The 12,500-nt window shown below is 35.8% G+C and overlaps 1 protein-coding gene across 1 annotated transcript in view; it reads right to left on the minus strand.

Moving 5' to 3' along the window:
• Positions 1-12,500, minus strand: part of EBF3 (EBF transcription factor 3) — a 479,658-nt gene that overhangs the window by 458,229 nt on the left and 8,929 nt on the right. The gene's annotated exons all lie outside the window — the stretch shown is intronic.

Consider the following 12,500-nt stretch of genomic DNA (forward strand, 5'->3'; position numbering starts at 1 on the left):
TTTCACACATAGATCCCAAAAGAAAAAAAAACAGAGATATTTGGCAATGTAAAATTCTAAGGGCCCTGTTTACTAAGGTGTGCTAGTGGTTTTAGCGTGCACTAAATACTAGAGTCGCCCATATGCTCCTATGGGTGACTTTGCATTTAGCGCATGCAAATCATTAGCATGCGCTAAAAACGCTAGCGTGCCCTTAGCGTAGCTTAGTAAACAGGGCCCTAAAAATGTTCTTTCCTAAATATAATCTTTATTTGTTTAAAGATGCAAGCTCATGGTTCTCTTATAAAACAAGCTGCATAATTTTATGCTTTGAATCTTGAAGGGGTTCTGCATACTGGTCAACTTTGTTTGACCTCCAGCATATGCAATAAATTATTATAACTCCACAACTCTAAAACAATGTAAATTAGTTACTGTTCACAGTCTAATAAATGGGAACAAATGTGTTTTGGACTAAAATAGGGTTCTGGATGCTATAATTGCTGGGAATAATTATAATGAGGTCTTAGGAAACATGAGCAGTGGTTCACTTGTAATGACAAATAGCCTAAGGCCAGTAAATATGTTGCAGACCACAAGACTACTTACAGTCAAGTGACTGTTTATTTGCAGCCTTTTTATTTTCAAATTAAATGTTATATGTATGGCCACACAAACAGAAGATTAAATTACTTTTCTAGGGATTAGCTATATCATCTTGCACTAGAATGTACAGACAACATAATGCAAAACAATATGTTTATAATCTATAGGAAGAGGGAGATTACAAAATTTAGTGCTGTTAATGCCTGGCATACATAGGATCGTGCCATATGAACACAGGTTTTAAAATTTTGCATGCAGAAAATTTACAGTGTAGTTGGAAAGTAATGATATGCAGTGCAATTGATGCACTATTTAAAAAAAAAAAGATAAATTTGATGTTGATGCTATAAATGTTGTTAGCATCAGCCTATGCCTCCATAGATTAGATTACTGGGACAAAAGATTCTTGCCACAAACCTCTATCTAGGTAAAATGTCAAGAAAACTGTCCCAGGACAGACAGCTTATTTTTGTATAGCAACCCTCAAAGTCTGAAAGAAAAATATTTCAGTGTTGAACAATGATTTAAAACATTATGGGCCAGATTTTATATATATGGTGCCTGAAAAATCAGTGTGGAACAAATTTCTGCCTAAACGTATTCTATAAGCAGCGCCTAGATTTACACATGATATATATATAGATTGTGCTTAGTTGATATCCCAGCACCTAGAACTACATGCATCCATTTACACCAAGGAAAATGTGGCATAAATACACCATGTAGATTTAGGCACAGAGAGGCTTATTCTATAATAGTGCACATAAATTTTGGAACGCCCATGAAACGCCCATTTCCCAGCACATAGCCATGCTCCTTTTTGGCTGTGCACATTAGAATTTAGGTGCTCTGCATTACAGAATACACTTTGGGCTCTGTTTACTAAGCCACGCTGCAGGCACACTAACTTTTTAGCATGCGCTAATATTAGAGACACCCATTATATTCCTATGGGTGTCTCTAGCATTAGCACACGTGCTACAAAGTTTGCACACCTACAGCATGGCTTAGTAAACAGGGCCCTTAGCGAGTTGTGCACGTAAATTCTAATTATTGCCAATTAGTTCTCATTATTGCTTCTTACATGCTTTTATCAATGCTGATTAGGTTGTAAGCCAATTAAGTTATGTGTGTAGTTATAGAATACGCTTGGATTTCGGCGCAGAACACTAGGCACAATATATAGAACCCAGGGGTATGTGCAAATTTAAATTTGTATCCCATAAAGTGGAAGCTCAGTGCATGTTTGGTTTATAATATAGTGTATGACTGGCCTGCTAGTTTGATCCACTTGGATTTTAACATTAAGATCAAGGTGCTTGTGTAAGACAATGGGTCTCTATCTGACTCCTTTAATTAAAGGCTTACTCCTCTGTTTATTAAGCTGCACGGCAATGCCGATACAGCCCATTCAATGTGAATGGGCCGTGTCGGCATTGGCGAATGGCAGCTGCTAGCGCGGCTTAGTAAACAGGAGGGTTATTTAGCTGCTGTGTTCAAGCTGATTTTTCAAATCCCAAATTCAACTATTGTGGTGGCACTATCACATTAGCAGCAGGACAAACAGAGTTGCAACTTATCCTGTAGTTTTAAAACATATTATGATTTTCAGATTTATAAAGATCCATTTAAAAATTGCAAAAATATATGTACATAAATGGAGAAAATATGATGTAAGACAACAGTTTATTAAATTGCATAACTCAGTTATTTGTTCAAAGTAATGATCTTCGGAGAAATTGTTATATTTAGAAACTGCTTGTCAAATTTAATAAATGATGCTTATTCCTACTTCTTTTTTTTCTAAAAGCATTTTCCGAAATCCATCCTGTTTTTCCCTTGGGTCTTTTACAAGCCAAGGACCAATGCACATATCTCTGAGGTAACAGATGACTTTTGTCCACTCTCCAGATCAGTGCCCAGTGACCTCAAATTGTTGGGACTAACACCATGTCCAATCCAATCCCCACTTGTTTTCTAACCCAATCTTTCTTATGTCAGAGATTAAATTGCTGTGTTCAGAAATGGAAACAGATGGAGGGAGCTCACTTTGGAAGGATTTCCAATAACCAAATATCTAGAAAAAAAATGATATAGAAGATCCCACTAAGAAACCATAGCATCCAAGCATATTGATCTGATTTACAAACCTTTTCTAATGTGAAACAAATGCTGTGGGTGTGAATTCATACTCAACCATAAAAAGCCATGCATTACCCTGTCTCTTATTAAATACCACATGTAACTCTCAGTGGGCTTTACTTTGTATTTTACTGTCAGAGCTAGTTAAAGCAGGCCTAACATTTGGTTTGGCAATTAGAAAAATCAACAATTTAATTTATGAAACCAAAATAAAAAGTAACTGCTCATAAAAATGAAAGAATTTATTCCATTTCATTAGAAATTTGTCTCTCTTGACTAATAATTTTATCTGCCGCGTTCAGATTTCCTGATTTTAAGCATTCTAAAATACTTTCATTTAAGAACAAAATAATCAAATAGAGCAGCACTGTGTACAGAGACTTTAACTAAATGTATTGTATGTAGATTACATTGTTTAAATAAAACACTGATGGATTCTGTAAAGGTAGAAATATTTAAGTAACGTCTGCCATGATCAAGTACAAAACGCTTAGCAAAAAAATATAAGACATACAAACTCCTAAGAGCAAAACAGATGGCATCTTACATCTCAATTGTCTACACACATATCCCAGATTCTGTATAGTATGACTTCAGTTGTGCGCAAAATCTGGTTGTATTCTGATTAGAAGACAAACTTATTTATCAGCGCTGATAATTTCCACTTAACAAGGAATTACTGACAGTAATTGGAATTAATTAGAATGTATGCACACAACTTTCTAAGCGTATTCTGTAAAGTGATGCATGTAAATTCTATGATGCAGCTTGGAAAGGGGGAGTGGCCATGGGCATGGAATGGGTGGGTCAATTACATTTCTAAAAATTATGCACACTGTTACAGAATACACCCGCTCCTCGGTGAAGGCATTTACACCAAGTTGTTGTAAACCCCCGCAACTAAATTTAGTCATGCGGATGGGCGCTAGGCATATTCTATAAACCGTGCAAAACTTTAGGTGTAGTGTATAGAATACACGTATGCATATTTTTTGCACCAATTTTTAAGATGCCATATATACAATCTAGTCCATAAAGTCACACATATTTCTTATGATAAACAACAACAAAAAAAACACACACACACATTTTGGGCCCTGTTTACTAAGCTGTGCTGTAGGTGTGTAAACTTTTTAGCACAGTAAAAATCAGCGCATGCTAATGCTAGAGACACCCATAGGAATGTTAAAGTGTTAGCGCGCTTACAGCGCGGCTTAGTAAACAGGGCCCTTTGTGTTAAAGAAGAAATACTTAGAAAAATTACATATTCTAATTTATCACAAGAAGAATCAGAGTTCTAAACGATAATTTATAGAAGGTGGCATAGATCTTTTTAAAATATAAAAATCAAACAAATTGGGAGAATTAAATAAAACACACAATCACCATTCAAAATTCAACCTATTATAAAGACTGAGATTCCTATGAAAATATTAGTCATCTATTTACAAAACTTCTATTGATAACAATGAAAACTGTTATCAATAAAAACTTTTTTGTAAATAGATGATTGTAATATTTTCATAGGAATCTAATCTTTTTAATATATTTTTAATATTTTTAACCCTATTTTCCTTAAGAATCTTTTGGCCTTATTACATTTCACATATGGGTGGCAGTACTATTACATTCCAGACTATGGTAAAAATTAATGAAGAAAGCTAATGATGCCATTAGGAGAACCTGGTTTGTTGTATAACACAAATCACAGAAGAAAATTCTAATCAAACTGGTATTGGTTAAGAATATTTCTGACAATTCACACAATATCAAAACCAACTCAGTTTCACTGGCTGTTAGTCAAAAAAAGTGACACTTGCATCTCAGAGTGAAGGAGTAGCCTAGTGGTTAGTGCAGTAGCCTGAGAGCCAAGGGAGCTGGGTTCAGTTCCCACTGCAGCTCCTTGTGATTCTTTGCAAGTCATTCAACCCTCCATTGCCCCAGTTACAAAATAAGTACCTGTACATAATCCCCCAGATTCTATATATGCCATCCAAAATTGGGTGCTGATCCAGGATGTGTACCCACCCAACTCAACTGGCTAGTGAGCCAATAATTGGGTGCTAATTGACACCAGTTAGAGCATACATCTTACAATGTGCACCCAAATCCCACAGTGTGAAATCCAAAAGGGGTGTGGCCATGGGAAATTTATTTATTTATTTATTTATTTATTTATTTATTTATTTATTTATTTGTTGCTTATATCCCACATTTTCCCACTTGTGCAGGCTCAATGTGGCTTACAGAAGCAGGTCAGGGATGTTCCTAAAATTTGTGTGCGGTGTAATAGAATACCAGGGATGTGTGCCCAAATTGGGCACCGGGAATTACACCCTGGTTTCACCAGGCATAATTCCTGGTGTCCAAAATCAGGACTCAATGCTATTCTATAAAGAGCACTCATCTTTGAGTGGCCATTATAGAATAGCACAGAGTGCTGATTTTTGAGCACCACTTACTAAATCTAGTCCAATATGTAAACCGCTTTGATTGTAACTACAGAAAGGCAGTATATAAAGTCCCATCCCCTATCCCTTTCCATTGTGCATTAGTAACCCTATTCCAACTGTTAAGGTTTGGGGTGTTGGTGTTTTTGTTTTTTAATCACGTAACAAAATTGAGCCTTTAGTACAGTCAGAAGTCTAGCAAGCAAAACTGGGGTGAATCTAAGGAGCACCAATAATGCAATCTTCTCTGAGAGGAGAGCCTGTTCCCTTCCTGTGTATACATAATCAAATGAAGTGTTTCTACTGCATATGTCACAGCTAGATGAACTTAGCCTTAGAAAGAGTCTAGAGGTTTGCTTTTCAACAACTCTGCTAAACTCCAGATAAACTGTTTCTTCCATGTCCTGTTTTTTTTAGAAACTTTTATAAACTGCAGTGAAGTTTTTACGCAGATCTCATTGCTGATTCTTGTAATTGTTTTAAGCCTGTTAAGACACTAATGATTAGAGTAATTTTTTTCTTCTTCCTTTTTTAATTCTTTTATCACTAGGGGCTAAAAACGTTTTAGTAGGCTGAATACTGTTGATCACCTGCCAAGCCCTCATAGCTTTGTTTCTGTCAAAACAGCTTCTTTCAGTTGCAAGAGAAAGACAGAGAGAAAGAAGGAGAAAAAGAGAGAGGGCTGTCTGGGCAAATGAACTGTTCTTTCTCACCAGATGTGTAACCATGTTTCGTCTTTCACTAGAGACAAGCTGGAGCCAACGTCTTCCGTTAGTTAGGCCTATGCTACATGGCTTATAACAACACAAATGTGAGTCCCTTCCTTTCCACACATGTTAAACTCATTTCCTAGTGAATTATTGGGAAAATACCATGCTATCCTTACCACCAATTTCAGATGTTGCAAATCTACTTTATTCATCCCTGGCAGCAAAGCGTTTGATGGATCGGTTTTGTACACTTTTTTTTCAGGCATTAAAACCTCTTAGTGACAGAATTGCAGCTTTCTTTTCTTTTTGCGTCTGGTCTTGACTAGACTAGAAACTGTGTAAAAGTGCATACTATTTCCTTTAATAAACACAGGTTTCCATGAATCTGTTCTGCGAGAGCACCAGAAAATGTACAAACTTGAAAAATTCCATAATCATAGCACAATCACATTCCAATCACTTAATATGAAGGTTATTTAGCATACTATGTTAAAGATACATCTTTCCCTTTCTGCTTCTAATAAGCAAAACCTAGTTCCTAAATACTACCTGCTCAAAAGTTGTATAGAAACTAGAGCAACTGTTGACCTATAGCATAAAATTCCTCCGTTTCATTCCTTTCTGAGTTGTATTTACATCTTTATTATGAAAGCATACATAATACTGGTGTAATGCTGTAGTATATATGGTCTTGACCACAAGCATTTTAAAGAGATTTGCCTTTAAGATAAACAAACAACAGGAGCTTGTATTCTGGTATTTTGAGTGAGGTGAATGGTTTTAATTTTCTTAAGAGTGTGAGCTCTGGAAGCCCTGCCAAGTGCAGGTTAAACTCTCAAGTTTTCACTTCCTGTAGCCCAGCTTGTCAATCACTTCCTGGCACCTGCAGTGACAATTTTCATCGTTAGAGACTAGAACTTCCATCTCCTCCAACATGTCTCCCACTGCCACCCTAACCCTTGGATTCCCATGTCTAATAAATTATTCACTGTCTTCTAAAAGTAGCTGTACACTGTTGCTTCAGGGTTGACTCCATATAAATCTCTCCAAAATTACTTCCATTTTGCATGTGCTTTCTAAAATAAATAGAACAATTACAGCCTTGTTAGAACAGTTTGTCCAACTGTCCTTGATGGCATTGTTTTATTTCAAAAATAATAATAACTAAATCTGACCAGGTAACAATTATTTACTTCCTGTAAGCATGTGCTCCAGAACTCTAAACATGGGCAATTTTTCCCATAATCTAATGCAATTCATCAAAGGCATCCACATAAAATTACAGACCCTTGCATTATCTTTCCTTTTCACCTGATAAGGCAGCAACAGAAGCACAGGATGGTTTGTGTCAGGATACCTCCAAGCATAGTTTTTGACAGCTTTGCTCACATCTCATCCTCTCTCTCTTCCTTCCATACACAGAAACATGCAGCTGTGAATATTTTGCATAACAGCAATGCAATTTGGCCATGATGCTTATGTAAGAAAACTGGAGTTTAAAAAAAAAAATTTCATTATTTTTATCCTGACATTCATATGTAGGGGTCCAAAAAAAAAAAAAAACAACTCTCCAGGCCCAGGCCTGATCTGAAGGGTATTTTGGAAGCAATTTAGTCTCCTGGGAAAAAAAGCAAGCTGGGCAGCAGAAACTCCCCTTCCCTTCCCCAAATCCACCACTGATATTACAGTGGAAATTGTAATCAACAACCATTCCTACCACTGGGGGAACAGAGGAGGGAAGTCAACATAGAGCTTTCACTGGTGCACATTCTTATTCTAATACCAGTAACCAAATAGTCAAACTAAACATTGATTTTCTACACTGATTATGGAGGGTACAGATTTAGAATGAATGATGGGAATTATGTAATCTTAGTGGTTTGGAGGGAGGCAGGGACTGGAAGAGGGAACAATAACAGATTATTCAGAAGGAAAAACCGAATAGACTTTTGTGTTTTATGTATCTCACCCTTGCCAAACAGTCAGCTTGCAACCCATGAACCATCACCCTGTAACCTTATTTTATAGACCTTCCCTCCATACCAGCATTGATAGGTGATTGTAAATATAGAGATGTTCACGACCTAGGGCTGATATAGTCTACCTGGCCAGAAAATGAAATTACTTACAACCATATCCATTAATCAGAATATACTATAGCCTTGAAACCAGTGGCAAATTTCTAGCTGAAGAGTAACAAAGAAGCTGTTTACACAGGAAAAAAAAAATCACAATTTATTAGTGTTCCTTGAATTAAATAGCACTACATGAAGCAAAATCAAAGCAAAATAAAAAGCTAAAAGGCTGTGAGGCCTTTCCTGTGATAATTATGTGCATGTCCAAAAGAAAGCCGAAAAGAAAAAAATGAACACTAAACTCTGGTGTTTTCATGACATTATGTAGATGAAATGACAACTTGTCATTTAAGAAGTTAATAAACAGTCACCATTTTGCAGGTTATCCAAATGCTACTGAATAGAAAACCTTGGATCCCTAAATGACGTGTAATTAAAATTATTTTAAAAATCCTCTTTGACAGGCCAGGGCTTAGCCAAAATGTAAATGACATTAAAGAAGACAATGAATTTAATTTTATTTAATGTCCCTTTTTGCAGATCCTCATTTACATAGCATTTTTAACAAAAGCGTTGACCTTATAAATGCTGGCATTTGTACAGCTTCTGCAGAGTTGGGTTTAATCATGCTTTCACAAAGCCATAAGGGAAAAAGCTTTAAGTTCTCTGGTTGGATATGGAGTAGGAATAAAAACATTGGGTTGGTCAAATGTTTATCCTCCTTGCTTCTGAAAACAACCTGACAAGAAGATGTAAAGGTCTGGGGAATAGCCCATTGCTGTTTGTAAGGCTAGGTAATAATCATACATAATCGTTTGGAAATATAGCTAATAAAAAATATAATGAGTGCTCAGCAAAATCGGCATTAGGCCCAAATTACATGATATTAATACTTGAACAGGTGCAGAAAGGCGCTTTAAATGAGGTAAATGAATAAAATGTCCCAGAGCACAACTGTGTGCACTGACAAAAAGTCAATCACATGAATAATTCAGAGACTAGGACTGCCAGCAAAGGTCAGCTTTCTTTGACCTTTGTGACAGGAAGTGAAAGGAAACACTGTTGACTAAAAAAAAAAAACCCCAGTCTTCAGCTACTGTTCTACTATCAGTAGAAGGTGTAAGCTTGATGGCTCCACCTCAAATGTTTAAAAAAAACATTTGTTGAAAACTGAAAACTTTTTATTCAAAATGTTTCTCCCTTTACTCCACTTCTCCATTTTAGCTCTCTGAAAAAATCAGTTTCTAACGAAACTGGTGTCTAATTCTTTGATAAAGAGAATAAAATAATTATAGGCAATGGAAGGTTAAATAGACAATATTTGCTTTGTTTTCTATGTAATGTAAATTATGTATAAAATCTGAGGTCAGCTGAAAAGTATGTTAAAAGCTAAAAGGGTTGAAATTTGGTAACAGCTGTTAAATATGACAAAAACTTTACCCAACCCTCCCCCACCCCCACCCCCACACACACAAAACCCTAAAACTATTCCAAACTCTGTATGAAAGAAAATGGGATAAACAGATGTCTGGCTTCAATACAGGAAAGAAGGACACACTTGGAATGATAAGTCTTTTAAACTCCATAGAATAATGCCAGATTTATTTGGGTGGGGGGAGTATTTACTACCCACAGAGATGCCAGCTAGCAGTGTGACTGTGATAGTACCATCTGGGAACCGTTGCAGGGCATGCTATCAGTAATACACTGAAAGCACATTCAGTGTGCCCCAGCACTGCTGCATTTGCTATACTAGTTTGTTGCTGCTTAATGTTTTGACAGTAATGTAATCCTGCTTCCCCTTTCTACCTCCACAATCACTCTTTTCAGTTTTTTAACAGTTGGAAACGGGGCCTCCACACTATACTTCAGCCAAACGAGGAAGAGAAAGTCAGGAGGATGCATTTACCAGGAATTTCCATAACTTGCAATAAAACACATTATATTGCCACAATAGAATTATTTTAGCCTATAAGTGTGGTTTTTGTTTAGCAGTTGCACTGGCATCCTGTAATCATTCACAGCCATTGGAATGTATGGGTGAAATAGGATAGATTTATCTGTTCATAGCTGTGATATGTAGACAATGGGTGTTCCTAATGAGGAACATCTGCTTTTGTGTTTTCCCAGAAAACATTATTTCACTATGAAAATGATACTCCCATCCTTTTCAGCAATACCACAAAGAAAATATGGGCCTTTTCCTCTCTTTTATTTGGTTCTTTTTATGTCACTCTAATTTCCATAACTACTTTTTCTGTGGCTTCTTTTTATTAACCACATTTTCTTTTTACCATTTGGTCTTTTTTTCTATACCACATAAGTTGTTTTATTGTTTAAATACAGTTTAGTGTAATTATAAACATACTATGGCCTCATAAAAAGTCTTGTTATCCAGGCTGCATTCTATTTTTTTTTTAAGAAGCCTGAAAATATGCAATCATAATGAATTACAAGTTTGTATAAAATGCTTTTGCCTGCTGAAAGTGTTTGTGTGTTTAATTTTGAACTTCAAGCACTGCTGAAACACACAAACACAGAGTCTTGATTTAAAACTATGAATTACAATAAATGATTTCCTTTGCATCCCATAATCGGGACAGTGGTCCTGGTGTAGAGATTTCCTAAGTTCATACTAGAACAAACCACATGGTCATAGATCTTAATACAGGATTGAATTATCTGTTCATATCCTGAGGCCAAATATGCCTTATCTAGTCAAAACCTATGAAATGTATCCAAAGGCTAAAGGTATCTAGTGAAGCATATTGTCTACAACTCCTTTTAAGCCAACTAGCCAAGCAAAAGCATTGCTTATGAGAAGCTGTTCACTGAGTCACAGATCAGGGACATCAGTTATAACAAGGATATTCCAGTCCATGAGATGTATTTTTTTACCCAAATTTTTAAAAAAAAGTTGCTCAGTTTTAAGGATAGTATCAAAACAGGATAGTGCCAAAAAAATTTCAAAATATCCCTTGCTACCATTTCCTTTTATAAAAATCTGAATTCCAAAGTTTCTTCTAAATATACCTAAAAGGCTTTCAATTTCTTAAACTATAGATACTATGGTAGCACACTGACATTACTTTGATTCACACCAGCAATTTTTGTGCAATGTTTTCATAGTATTTTCATCATAACAAGTGACAACTCGCTTTAACAAGTGACAACTCGCTTTAGAATGCTAACTATACATTGTATTTGTCATTATATCACCCACCTTGCCCTAAATTTTCTTGATGTAGATGATTACACGCTCTATAAATTGACATTTTTTAAATTTAGAAGAACAGCAGATTTTTCATCAATAAGTAAGATCTCTAAGCATTTATTTTCGTCAGACAATGGAGTTTCAATCTTTCTATCCAATAAACATGGTAAACCCATTAACCAAATGTTTCTCTGCTTTCCCTTCCCTCTTCAAATGCTTCTGTAATACTAAATTATAAGATGCTTCGGGTTGGCAAGGTAAGAAGCATAAACTGTATTTTTTAATTATTATTGTAATAGTGCTGAAGAGGCCTAATAGAACAACTTTCACTCATAGACAAGCAGAGGATTAAGTGCCCGACACTTTATTTTATAGTAATTAAAACATTATTTTGGTGCATACTATTGTGTGACTAAGACCTAAATAGCAAATTACATGTAAATTCATCAAAGCATGTTCAACAATCATGACAACAATCATTACATTGTTCTGATCACTATTCAAATTGTAGCCTGATTGAATGCGCTATAACAAATAACATGCGAGCCTCACCTCTACTTTCAGTTATTTCATAGGGGCCTCTTTACTAAAGGTTTTCTCCCATTTTGTGTGTCTGTGGGTAAAATGCTTAGTAAATAGGGCCCTTTAGTTTGATAAAAATTACCATTTTCATGCAATTTCATATTTGTATCTCTATACATTGCATTTCATTTATTTTACTGCTTTGCCAAGGCATGACCAAGATTTGACATCAACTATAATGTACCAGGTTCCATTGAATGGGCAAAAAAGATTCCTATACTATACTTCCAAAAACATTCCAAAATAAGGAAAGTCAACTCACTAAACAACAATCCACTATTATTATGATTATCAATATCTGAACCGTCCAACTCAAATAGAATTGTTGAGTTCTATAGTGCTGAACTTGTTCTCAATTGTCTGACCCAATGCCAGACTGATAGCAACAACTGGCCAGCCCTATTTGATTACTAATAAGAGAGATGTCCCTTCGTCAGATACCTAACATTCTCCACTAAGCAAACAGCTATTTCAGCTAGTTAAACATTAGCATTGCTCTCCACTGGTGGTGCATATTTCTTCAGGCTTAATTCAGGGACTTTTCTGAGTTTAATTTTTCAGTCGCTGAACAGCAAAGTTCATGATCAAAAGATAACTTTGAAATTAAAGCTTCTGAAATTTAACCCTTTCTTCAAATTAGTCCAAACCTCTGGATCCACAAAACAGGTGTCATATAAACACCTCTTGCAAGTATTTATTAGATTTGAGTACCAGTTTGGAACTCTACAGACAATTATGAATT

Source organism: Microcaecilia unicolor, chromosome 5 (assembly GCF_901765095.1).
Source record: "Microcaecilia unicolor chromosome 5, aMicUni1.1, whole genome shotgun sequence".
Classification (NCBI taxonomy): Eukaryota; Metazoa; Chordata; class Amphibia; order Gymnophiona; family Siphonopidae; genus Microcaecilia; species Microcaecilia unicolor.